This window comes from Scyliorhinus torazame, chromosome 5 (assembly GCF_047496885.1).
Source record: "Scyliorhinus torazame isolate Kashiwa2021f chromosome 5, sScyTor2.1, whole genome shotgun sequence".
NCBI lineage: Eukaryota > Metazoa > Chordata > Chondrichthyes > Carcharhiniformes > Scyliorhinidae > Scyliorhinus > Scyliorhinus torazame.
Window position 1 is genome coordinate 200,712,231 of NC_092711.1, and position 12,628 is coordinate 200,724,858.

Genomic DNA, 12,628 nt, shown 5'->3' on the forward strand with positions numbered 1-12,628 from the left:
TTGAATCCAGTCATGTTTGCAGTAATGTGGCATTACAGCACGTTCTTGGAGCAGACCCAGTCAGGAGTCTGAAACACTGCCACCACACAGCAGGAAAGTGACAACTGCACTGTGTATAAGTCAGTCAGTGAACACAATACACCTGACTTTGTCCCATATACCTTGATACTGTTGGTTGATAAAAATCCTTCAATCTCTGATTAAATATTAACAACTGATTCAACGTTAACTGCCACAGGCAGAAGAGACTCCAAATTTCTCCCAATATTTCTGAGTACTAACTTCACCGCTGAATGGTCTGGTTCTAATTTTTAGGCGGTGCGCCAAGTCTGAGATTCCCCAACCAGCAGAAATAATTTATTTCATCCACCCGATTAGTTCCCCTTAATATCTTGAAAATGTCAATCAAATGATCCCTTAATCTTCTAAATTCCAGGGAATATAATTCCAAGGAATTAGTGTAATAAATGTGGAGATACTTATTAGGTCAGGCAACATCAGTGAGGAGAGGAACAGAATTATTGTGTTAGGCCGATGACCCTTCATCATAACTGGGAACATTTAGAACTGTAATAGGTTTTGAGAAAGTGAAAGGGGGGCAGACTGGGGAAAAGGACAACAGGGAAGGTTTAGGATTGGGTGGAAGACAGGGGAGGTTAAATGACAAAGGAGTTGGTGATCAGAACTGGAGAAAGTGGTAATGGGACAAATAAAGAAACAAAATAATGTGTCCAGGGGAGGTGTGAATGGTAGAATACTGAACAGTTGCTGTGCAGAAGCAAAAACAAGAGGAAAGGAAGGGTAAAACCAAAACCTGCAAAGAAAATGGAAACAAAATGAAGGCAGAGATTATGGTTGGAAATTGTTGAACTGAAATTTAATCTGGAAGTTTGTTGAGTGCAGAGTTGAAAGGTGAGGTGCTGTTGCTCAAGTTTACATTCAGTTTCAATTAAAAAATGCAGAGAGGTCAACAGGAAAGCAAGGTGAAGAATTAGGAGCTCGGGGTCATGCTGGCAGAGGGAGTTGTGCCACAAAGTGCTCACCCAATCTGCATTGGTCTTCTAAATGTAGAGCAGATTGTATTGTGAGTGGCAAATATAGTAAAACAATTTGAAATATATAAACAGCTGCTTTACCTGGAAGGAATGTATGGGGCCCTGGACAATAGAAGAGAGGATGTAAAAGACACTTATACCAGAAGACATAGGAGCAGAATTAGGCCATTCAGCCCATCACATCTGCTCCACCATTCAATCATGGCTGATTTGTTTCTCGTCTCCAATCTCCTGCCTTCTCCCCACAACAGGGTTTATCTTCTGCATTTCGATGAAAAGGTTGTGTGGCAAAGAGAGGGATTGTTGGGGGTAATTGACGAGTGATCCAGGATGTCACAGAGGGAATGGTCCCTTCCCAATTCTGGAAGGGCGGAAAAGTGGAAAGTGTGTTTGATGGTGGCATTTTGTTGGAGGTGACAGAAATAATGGAGGATAATCCATTAAATATTGAGGCTGGTGAATTTGTTTTTATTCGTTCATGGGAATGTGGGTTTCTCTGGCTAGGCCAACTTTTATTGCCCATTCCTGAAGATATTTCAGAGTCAACCACATTGCTGTGGGTCTGGAGTCACATGTAGGTCAGACCGGGTAAGGATGGCAGATTTCCTTCCCTAAAGAGCATTAGTGAACCAGATGGGTTTTAACGACAATCGCCGATGGTTTTATGGTCATCATTAAACTTTTAATTCCAGATTTTTACTAAATTAAAATTCCACCATCTGCCATGGTGGGATTCGAACCCAGGTCCCCAAAGCATTACCCTGAAACTCTGGATTACTAGTCCAGTGACAATACCACAATGCCGTTACCTCCCAATGTTTTGGAAATGGAAGATGAGGAAAAGGGAAAACCCTGTCATGATTCTTGGATGGAGGGGGAAAGGGTAGAGCAGAATTGCCAGAAATGGGGAAGACAAGATCAAGGGTCCTGCTAACCATAGAGGGGGTAATCCTTGGTCAAGGAGAAAGGAGAATATTTCTAAAGTGTTAGCTTGGTAAGTTGCATCTTCGGAACAGATTAAAAATTATTGAGAAACTGGAAGAATACTTAGATAATGTCCCCTGGTTTTAGATTGGCACTGATAGTCTATGTCCTGAAATAAAGACAGAGAATTTCAGGAAGAGTAAAAGATGGATCACGTAAATGTGAAAGGAGGGTGGAAGTTGGAAGAAAAGTTGATGATATTTTCCAGTTCAGGGTGAACTGAAGAGACTTCACTGATACTGTCATCGATGTACCAGAAAAAGAAGTGAGGGGAGGGGCTTGGGTCGGACTGGAACAAGGAATGTTCCACATATCCCACAAAAAGACAGGCAAAGCGAAGGCAATCTTTTATTTCCAAATGTATTTGGAAAAAGTGAGTGGAGTTCAATGGCTAGCCGCTCAGTGTGAGAACAGGTTCAGCCAGGTGAAGGAGGATGGTGGTGGCTGGGAACTGGTAGGGTGTGTGTTTATGGAATACAAGGGGAGCTCTCAGGTTGTCCTGATGGGGGATGAAGGTGTAGACGGACTAGACATCATGATGAAGGTGAGACAGTGAAAATTGTAAATTGTTAAGGTGAAGGAGGGGATCAGCAGAGTCACAGATGTGTGGGAAAAGATGAGACAAGAGGAAAAAAAGTAGAATTGAGATATGAAGACATCAGTTCAGTGGGGTAGGAGGAAGCTGAAAGGAGATTTCTACCGAGAAAGCCCAGTTTGAGTAATCTTGCATCGTAACTTAACATTTGGAGTTCCTGCATCCAGGCTGGATATGAACATCTAAACTCAATTACCACAGAACTTAATATGATTTCTACAGAGGGCAGGAAAAAGAAAAACTGCCTCCTCGTTAATCAAGTGGGATGCATTACACCGCACATTAACACGTCAACTTTCTTTTTTTTAATAAATATTTTTATTCTCCTTTTTCACATTTTCTCCCAAATTTACACTCACCAACAATAAACAATAAGCAGCAACGAATACAATGTCAATTCGCATTACAACAACAACATTCCCATCTTCCCACCAAACCCCCAAGCAGCAGCCTGCATGTTAACAGAAACAAATAACAAAAAGGAATCGGGAATCACCCATAGTCACCATTAACACAAACAGTCCCCCTCCCCCCAACCCTCCCAACCCCTACCCCCTAATGTTCGATGTTATCCAATGCTTGAAAGTGCATAACGAATAATAGCAATGAATTGTAGAACCCCTCCATCCTTCACCTCAGTTCAAACTTAACCTTCTCAAGCGTTAAGAATTCCAACAGGTCCCCCCGCCACGCCAGGGCACAGGGTGGAGAGGTTGATCTCCATCCCAACAGGATCCGCCTTTGGGCGATCAATGAGGCGAAGGCCACAACAATTGCCTCCGCACCCCAACCCCAATTGTTTCAAATCTCGGCTGGCCCGACACCCCAAATATGGCCTCCCGAGGGCCCGGGTCCAGTTTCACGTGCACCATTTTAGAGATTACCTTAAAAACGTCCTTCCAGTAATCCTCTAGCTTTGGACAGGACCAAAACTTATGAACATGATTCGCGACCGCCCCCCCGCAATGTTCACACACATCTTCTACACCCTCAAACAACCTGCTCATCCTCGCCCTTGTAAGGTGTGCTCTATATACCACCTTCAGCTGTATCAGCACCAACCTCGTGCACAAGGTGGAGGAGTTCACTCTCTGGAGCACTTCACACCAGAACACCTCCTCCATACTCACTCCCAACTCTTCTTCCCACTTTGCCTTGATCCCTTCCAGCGGTACTATCTCCTCTTCCAAAATAGCCCCGTAAACTGCCGGAACTACCCCCTTCTCCAGCACCCCTGTCGTAAGCACCTCCAGCAATGTGGAGGCCGGCTCCACCAGGAAGCTCTGTATCTCCATCCTGGCAAAATCTCAAACCTGCTTGTATCTAAACATTTCCCCCTGCTCCAGCCCATACTTTGCTCCCAGCTCCTTCAATCCTGCAAACCGACCCCGAAGAAACAAATATTTTAGTGTTCCTCCCATCTCCGAAAATTTCCGTCCCACTTTCTTGACTCAAATCTGTGGTTCCCCTGAATTGGCATTTCCCTTGACCCTGCCCCCAACCCGAAGTGTTGGCGAAACTGCCTCCAAATTGTCAATGAAGCTATTATTACCGGACTCCCTGAGTATTTCCCCAGGGCCATCGGGACCGGCGCTGTTGCTGCCGCCTTCAATCCCGACCCCCTACACAAACTCTCCTGCATTCTGACCCAGCTCCGTACCTTCTTCACATTCGTCGCCCAGTAATAATACATTAGGTTTGGAAGACCCAAACCCCTGCCTTCCTTCCCCTCTGCAGCAGCACCTTTCTTACTCTGTGTTTATTTATGAGTGTGTTTATGTTTGTGGGCATTAAAGGAAATTTGTGTAAAAGTAAGCATTTTCGTCATGCTGTTTAGTCTCTCCTTTTTTCCATAGTATTTTTATAACCGGTGTTTGTGTGTGATAGTTTGAATTGTGGAGAACCTAACTCACTTGAATAAATTATTTAATTTTAAATCTACCATTGTTGTAGTCTCACCTTCCTTTCACTGTCTGCTCAGGTTGAGTCACAATAATTGCCAGGACATAATTCCATAGTCGTGCAACGAGCGCATCGAACACGCTCACTCAAGAGAGGCTACTGGTTAGGGATAAACAGTGGTCCCTCGTTATCTCTTTCTTGTGAAGTTGCACTAGTGTGGCGCTTCCAGGTGACATTTCACCATCACAGGAGAGAGACTCACACAGGTGTAGGTGGCAGTCAGGGCAACTGAACAAAGAACAAAGAACAAAGAAATGTACAGCACAGGAACAGGCCCTTCGGCCCTCCAGGCCTTGCCGACCATGCTGCCCGACTAGACTACAATCTTCTACACTTCCTGGGTCCGTATCCCTCTATTCCCATCCTATTCATGTATTTGTCAAGATGCCCCGTAAATGTCACTATCGTCCCTGCTTCCACCACCTCCTCCAGTAGCGGGTTCAAGGCACCATTACCCTCTGCGTAAAGAACTTGCCTCGTACATCTACTCTAAACCTTGCCCCTCTCACCTTAAACCTATGCCTCCTAGTAATTGACCCCTCTACCCTGGGGAAAAGCCTCTGACTATCCACTCTGTCTATGCCACTCATAATTTTGTAGACCTCTATCAGGTCGCCCCTCAACCTCCGTCGATCTAGTGAGAACAAACTGAGTTTATTCAACCGCTCCTCATAGCTAATGCCCCCCATACCAGGCAACATTCTGGTAAATCTCTTCTGCACCCTCTCTAAAGCCTCCACATCCTTCTGGTAGTGTGGCGACCAGAATTGAACACTATACTCCATGTGTGGCCTAACTAAGGTTCTATACAGCTGCAACATGACTTGCCAATTCTTATACTCAATGCCCCGGCCAATGAAGGCAAGCATGCTGTATGCCTTCTTGACTACCTTCTCCACCTGTGTTGCCCCTTTCAGTGACCTGTACACCTAGATCTCTCTGACTTTCAATACTCTTGAGGGTTCTACCATTCACTGTATATTCCCTACCTGCATTAAACCTTCCAAAATGCATTACCTCACATTTGTCCGGATTAAACTCCATCTGCCATCTCTCCGCCCAAGTCTCCAAACAAGTCTCCAAACTTACTAATCAGACCAGTTACATTTTCCTCCAAATCATTTATATATACTACAAACAGCAAAGGTCCCAGCACTGATCCCTGTGGAACACCACTGGTCACAGCCCTCCAATTAGAAAAGCATCCTTCCATTGCTACTCTCTGCCTTCTATGACCTTGCCACCTAGCCAGCTCACCCCTGATCCCGTGTGACTTCACCTTTTGTACTAGTCTACCATGAGGGACCTTGTCAAAAGCCTTACTGAAGTCCATAGAGACAACATCCACTGCCCTACCTGCATCAATCATCTTTGTGACCTCCTCGAAAAACTCTATCAACTTAGTGAGACACGACCTCCCCTTCACAAAACCATGCTGCCTCTCACTAATACGCCCATTTGCTTCCAAATGGGAGTAGATCCTGTCTTGAAGAATTCTCTCCAGTATTTTCCCTACCACTGAAGTAAGGTTCACCGGCCTGTAGTTCCCTGGATTAACCTTGCTACCCTTCTTAAACAGAGGAACAACATTGGCTATTCTCCAGTCCTCCGGGACATCACCTGAAGACAGTGAGGATCCAAAGATTTCTGTCAAGGCCTCAGCAATTTCCTCGCCAGCCTCCTTCAGTATTCTGGGGTAGATCCCATCAGGCCCTGGGGACTTATCTACCTTAATATTTTTAAAGACGCCCAACATCTCGTCTTTTTGGATCTCAATGTGACCCAGGCTATCTACACACACTTCTCCAGACTCAAAATCTACCAATTCCTTCTCTTTGGTGAATACTGATGCAAAGTGTTCATTTAGTACCTCGCCCATTTCCTCTGGCTCCACACATAGATTCCCTTACCTATCCTTCAGTGGACCAACCCTTTCCCTGGCTACCCTCTTGCTCCTTGCTTAAGGTCCTTCCTACTTTCCTTATATTCCACGCAGGCTTTGTCTGTTCCCAGCCTTTTAGCCCTGACAAATGCCTCCTTTTTCTTTTTGACGAGGCCTACAATATCTCTCGTTATCCAAGGTTCCCGAAAATTGCCGTATTTATCCTTCTTCCTCACAGGAACATGCCGGTCCTGAATTCCTTTCAACTGACATTTGAAAGCCTCCCACATGTCAGATGTTGATTTGCCCTCAAGCATCCGCCCCCAATCTAGGTTCTTCAGTTCCCGCCTCATATTGTTATAATTAGCCTTCCCCCAATTTAGCACATTCACCCTAGGACCACTGTTATCCTTGTCCACCAGCACTTTAAAACTTACTGAATTGTGGTCACTGTTCCTGAAATGCTCCCCTACTAAAACTTCTACCACCTGGCCGGGCTCATTCCCCAATACCAGGTCCAGTACCGCCCCTTCCCTAGTTGGAGTGGCTACATATTGTTTTAAGAAGCCCTCCTGGATGCTCCTTACAAACTCTGCCCCGTCTATGCCCCTGGCACTAAGTGAGTCCCAGTCAATATTGGGGAAGTTGAAGTCTCCCATCACCACAACCCTGTTGTTTTTACTCTTTTCCAAAATCTGTCTACCTATCTGCTCCTCTATCTCCCGCTGGCTGTTGGGAGGCCTGTAGTATACCCCCAACATTGTGACTGCACCCTTCTTATTCCTGATCTCTACCCATATAGCCTCACTGCCCTCTGAGGTGTCCTCCGTAGTACAGCTGTGACATCCTCACGAACCAATAGCGCAACTCCGCCACCTCTTTTACATCCCCCTCTATCCTGCCTGAAACATCTAAATCCTGAAACGTTTAGCTGCCAATCCTGCCCTTCCCTCAACCAGGCCTCTGTAATGGCAACAACATCATAGTTCCAAGTACTAATCCAAGCTCTAAGTTCATCTGCCTCACCCATAATACTTCTTGCATTAAAACATATGCACTTCAGGCCACCAGACCTGCTGTGTTCAGCAACTTCTCCCTGTCTGCTCTGCCTCAGAGCCACACTGTCCCTATTCCCTAGTTCTCCCTCAATGCTCTCACTTTCTGACCTATTGCTCCCGTGCCCGCCCCCCTAGAATACTAGTTTAAACCCTCCCATGTGACACTCGCAAACCTCGCGGCCAGGATATTTATGCCTCTCCAGTTTAGATGCAACCCGTCCTTCTTATATAGGTCACACCTGCCCCGGAAGAGCTCCCAGTGGTCCAGATAATGGAAACCCTCCCTCCTACACCAGCTGTTTAGCCACTTGTTTAGCTGCTCTATCTTCCTCACTGGCTCGTGGCGCAGGGAATAATCCCGAGATTACAACCCTAGAGGTCCTGTCTTTTAACTTTCTGCCTAGCTCCCTGAACTCCTGCTGCAGGACCTCATGCCCCTTCCTGCCTATGTCGTTAGTACCAATATGTACAACGACCTCTGCCTGTTTGCGCTCCCCCTTCAGGATGCCCTCTACCCGTTCGGAGACATCCTGGACCCTGGCACCAAAGGGGTATGCCTGTTCGAGAGGGGGACAACCACAGGGGATTCCTGCACTGACTGCCTGCCCTTTCTGGTGGTCACCCATTTCTCTGCGTGCACCTTGAGTGCGACCACATTTCTATCACTGCTATCTATGACGCTTTCCGCCACCTGCATGCTCCTAAGTGCATACAATTGCTGCTCCAACCGAATCATGCGGTCTGTGAGGAGCTCCAGTTGGGTGCACTTTCTGCAGATGAAGCCATCCAGGACTCTGGAAGCCACCCGGACCTGCCACATCTCACAGTCAGAGCACTGCACCCCTCTAACTGACATTGCGTCAATTAATTAGTAAATTAGAGTTAAAAGTTTTTTTTTAATTTTTTAAGTTACTGTTAACTATCTGTTTCCTTGCACTAAATTTCTACTATAAATGTGAAAGCTAAATATAGTACTCTCCGATCTCTGGCTTAGATACCCCTCTAAATTATAATTAAGTAATTATGTTTAATTAGTTACCAATGCTTAATTTTTTTAATTTAGTGTAGATTCTCAACCAGCCACTCAGGTCACAGCTTTTCTGTGCTGTCACTTCAGTCCCCCCCCCCCCCCCCCCCCCACACACACACACACAATTTGAAAAGGTAATAAAAGTAAAAATGAGTAAACATCATTTACTTACCTTCTGAGGGTCTCAGATGTTCTCAGGTTCTCTCCCTGCTGATTAAAAGTTACAGGCCAGAAGAAAGAGAGAGAACAAAATAGTAGGGAAAAAGCACCTTCTCCCACTCTTCACCGAATTACCTCACTGCACCAAATTACCAAGTTTCACTCTGTCTGTGTCTCACTCACTCAGGCTGTGTCTCCTTGACCAGCGCAACGCTTACTAAGTGCGCTTTCTGTCTGTCTTTTATACAGACTTTAGGATGACTCAACTACTTAAACTTCAAAGAGAAGAATACAATGTGTACCTTTGTGCCCCTAAACAGGCCTCAGGTGACTGCCAGATAACTGCCTCTCTGGTTTATACCTAACTGGTTTGGCATTAGGGCAATCCAACTGGTTCGGTATAAACAATGAGACTTGTTCCCTCTCTCTTACGAAGCTGTCCCATTGCGACACTACCGGGTTGTGGTTTCAACATCTGCAGGAGAGAGACACTCACAGTTATCTGTGACACCCAATATCAGCCTGTTGTGGAGTAAAGGAAACCCTGTTACAGTGGTTAGCATTGTTGCTTCACAGTGCCAAGGACCTGGGTTCGATTCCCGGCTTGCGTCACTGTCTGTGCGGAATCTGCATGTTCTTCTCGTTTCTGGGTGGGTTTCATGTGGGTACTCTGGTTTTCTTCCACTGTCCAAAGATGTGCAGGTTAGGTGGATTGGCCATTTTAAAAGTCCTTAGTGTCTAAAATGGTTAGGTGGGGTTACTGGGATATGGTGGGGGATATGGTGGAGGGGTGGGCTTAGGTAAGGTGCTCTTTCCAAGGGCTGGTGCAGACCTGATGGGCCAAATGACCTCGTTCTGCACTGTAAATTCTATGATCCGTGACTTCACGGATGCACTTGTGGGCTGTAGCTTGTGGGATGCCACAAAGTCCCCGCTGGAGCCCTGGAATAATCCTGAGACGTAGAAGCACAGGGCTGTAGTGAACTTGATGGCCACCGGAAGTGGGCACCCTCTCCTCCAAGTGGTGCCAAGTCTGCAAGGACATGGCACAAGTGCCACACTATCTCCTTGTTGAGGCGGAGCCTCCAGCGGCACATCTGTTCGAAAGACCTGCCAGGGAAGGACCCAGAGGGAGAAGCCCACGATGGCCCAATATATACAGGGCCATCGCGGGATTCTCCCTCTGGGTCTTCCCTGGCGTGATGGGCAGCTGGGTACACAGGGTACGGTGCAGGGCACTGCCCTTACGTTTTCAACATGGGTAGTGTCATTTAACGTCTGGGATTTGTCATGTGGGAGTACCTTTAAGAAATGGATGTTTAAACAATGTACCTTTAAGAAATGGAGCTTATCATATTACTGAAGTGATGTCAGAGGATGGGGGAAGCATCTACTTTTTGAGTTTCAGTTTGAAAATGCAGCTGGGAGTGTCTGGTTTTTTTGCTGTGAGCTGCAGGAAGAAACACAGAGCTGGCCTGTTGATTTCTGCAATCCAAAGACTATAAATATATTGAATGTAACCTAATGTCCTCCTATTTTTGAAGGTTTGATGTCTTTTGGATGTTTAAAGGAACAGTTTGAAGGATTATTTAGCGTTGTAATCTTTTGGGGTTATCTTTGAAGTAATGGGTGTTAAGATATTCAATGTTTGTTTTAAAAGGTTAACTTGAGTTCATAGAATAAACATTGTTTTGTTTCAAAAACCACTTGTCCATTTCTGCTGTATCACACATAGAGAGTACGCCGTGTGCTTCCCACACCATAATCTATTGAAAGTTGTGGGTCGGTTGAACTCCATGAAACACTTTGGGGTTCTGTAAACCCGGATCCATAACAATTGGGGGCTCGAGGGGGATAAAAGTCTATCGATTGAATTGGCTTAACGGACTTGGACAGTGACGGGTGAGCATATTGTGGTTGCTTTTCAGGTGTGGTATTTTAGTTTAAGTGGGGAGTGTGTTGTGGACAATGGCTCTTTCAAAGGCTCTGGGGTTTTTGGGGGTGGACACGGTAACACGCAATACCTTACGGACAGAGACTAAAAGCAGACTGTTAGATTTGGCAAAAGCATTGCAGTTAACATTGCCTGGCAAATGCGAAAAGATGAGGTACTTACTGAGGTAGATGAGGTACTTGAGATACATTCTGACTCATTAGAAATGGCAAAGCTCCAGTTGCAGATTCAGCAATTTGAACATGAAAAAGAATTAAAGCAGCTTGAATATGCAATGAGAGAAAAAGAAAAGGCGAGAGAAGAAAGAAACAAAGAAAGAGATAGAGAGGACAAAGAAAAGGAGAGAGACGAAAGAAACAAAGAAAGAGATAGAGAGGAAAGGGAAAAAGAGAGAGTTTGAACTTCATAAAATGGCTTTGAAACATGAAAGTCAGTTAAAATTGGCAGTCGCAAAGGGAAACATACAGTTGGATGAGATTGATGAGGATAGTGAGACAGAGCGTCATAGTCGAAGATGTGGTGGGGATCTATTTAAATATGTCCAAGCATTGCCAAGGTTTGATGAGGAGGAGGTAGAAGTCTTTTTCATTTCATTTGAGAAGGTAGCTAAACAAATGAAATGGCCGCAGGACATGTGGGTATTACTGATTCAAACAAAGTTAGTAGTGCTAGTGAAGTGTTTGCACCACTACCGGTGGAGGTATCTTGAACTTATGAGGAGGTGAAAAAAATTCATCTTTGGTGGATATGAGCTAGTGCCTGAAGCTTATAGACAAAGGTTTAGCAATTTGAGGAAAGAATTTGGTCAAACATACATGGAGTTTGAAAGGCTCAATCAGAGTAATTTTGATAGGTGGATAAGGGCTTTGAAAATAGACCAAACGTATGAAGCTCTCAGAGAAATTATACTTTTGGAGGAGTTTAAGAATTCAATTCCTGATGTAGTGAGGACTCATGTGGAAGAGCAGAGGGTTAAAACTACGAGATTAGCAGCGGAAATGGCAGATGATTATGAATTAGTTCATGAATCAAGGCTTGGTTTCCGACATCATTTTCAGCCAGTGAGGGGTAGAAACTGGGGACATGAGAAATACTCAAGTGGTAAAGGTAAAGGTGATCTGATGGGAGATAATAAAGAGAGTGTACCTCAGATTAAAAAAGAAATCCAGGAGGGTAGAAGAAAAATGCAAAGTTTCAAATGTTTTCACTGTAATAAACTAGGCCATGTAAAGTCACAGTGTTGGTGGTTGAAGAAAAGCACTGGGAAGGTTAATGTGGTAAAACAGGATAAGACAGTGGGGTTTGTTAGAATGGTCAAGGAAAGCCCAAGGGAAGCGAAGGAGGTGCAAACGATTGTACAGCCTGTTCAAAAAGTAATTGATAAGAAGGTGCCAGATGTCTTTCAAGAATTTACTTGTGTGGGTAATGTTTACTCATGTGTATCAGGAGGAGCAGATAAAGAAGTCACAATTTTAAGAGATACAGGATCTAGGTAATCTTTAATAGTAAGAGATGAGGAATTATGTACGTTGGGAAGAATGTTGCCAGAAAAGTTGGTAATATGTGGAATTCAGGGTGAGAGGAATAGTTCCATTATATAAGGTAAGGTTGGAAAGTCCAGTGAAGAGTGGTGAAGTGGTAGTAGGAGTGGTGAAGTGGTAGTAGGAGTAATAGAGAGACTATCTTGTCCAGGGATACAGTTTATCTTGGGTAATGATATAGCTGGATCGCTACTGTGGTTGATAAGCCAGTGTAAAATTAGACAACTGAAGTGTTGAAGGATGAATATCATGGGATTTTTCCGGATTGTGTAGTAACAAGGTCGCAAAGTCACAGGTTAAGGCAAGAGGAGAAATCAAAGAGTGAAGATGAAGTGGAAGTGCAATTATCTGAAACGGTTTTTGATCAAATAATTGAAAAAGAACAAGATCAGGTGGAGCAGGAGACGG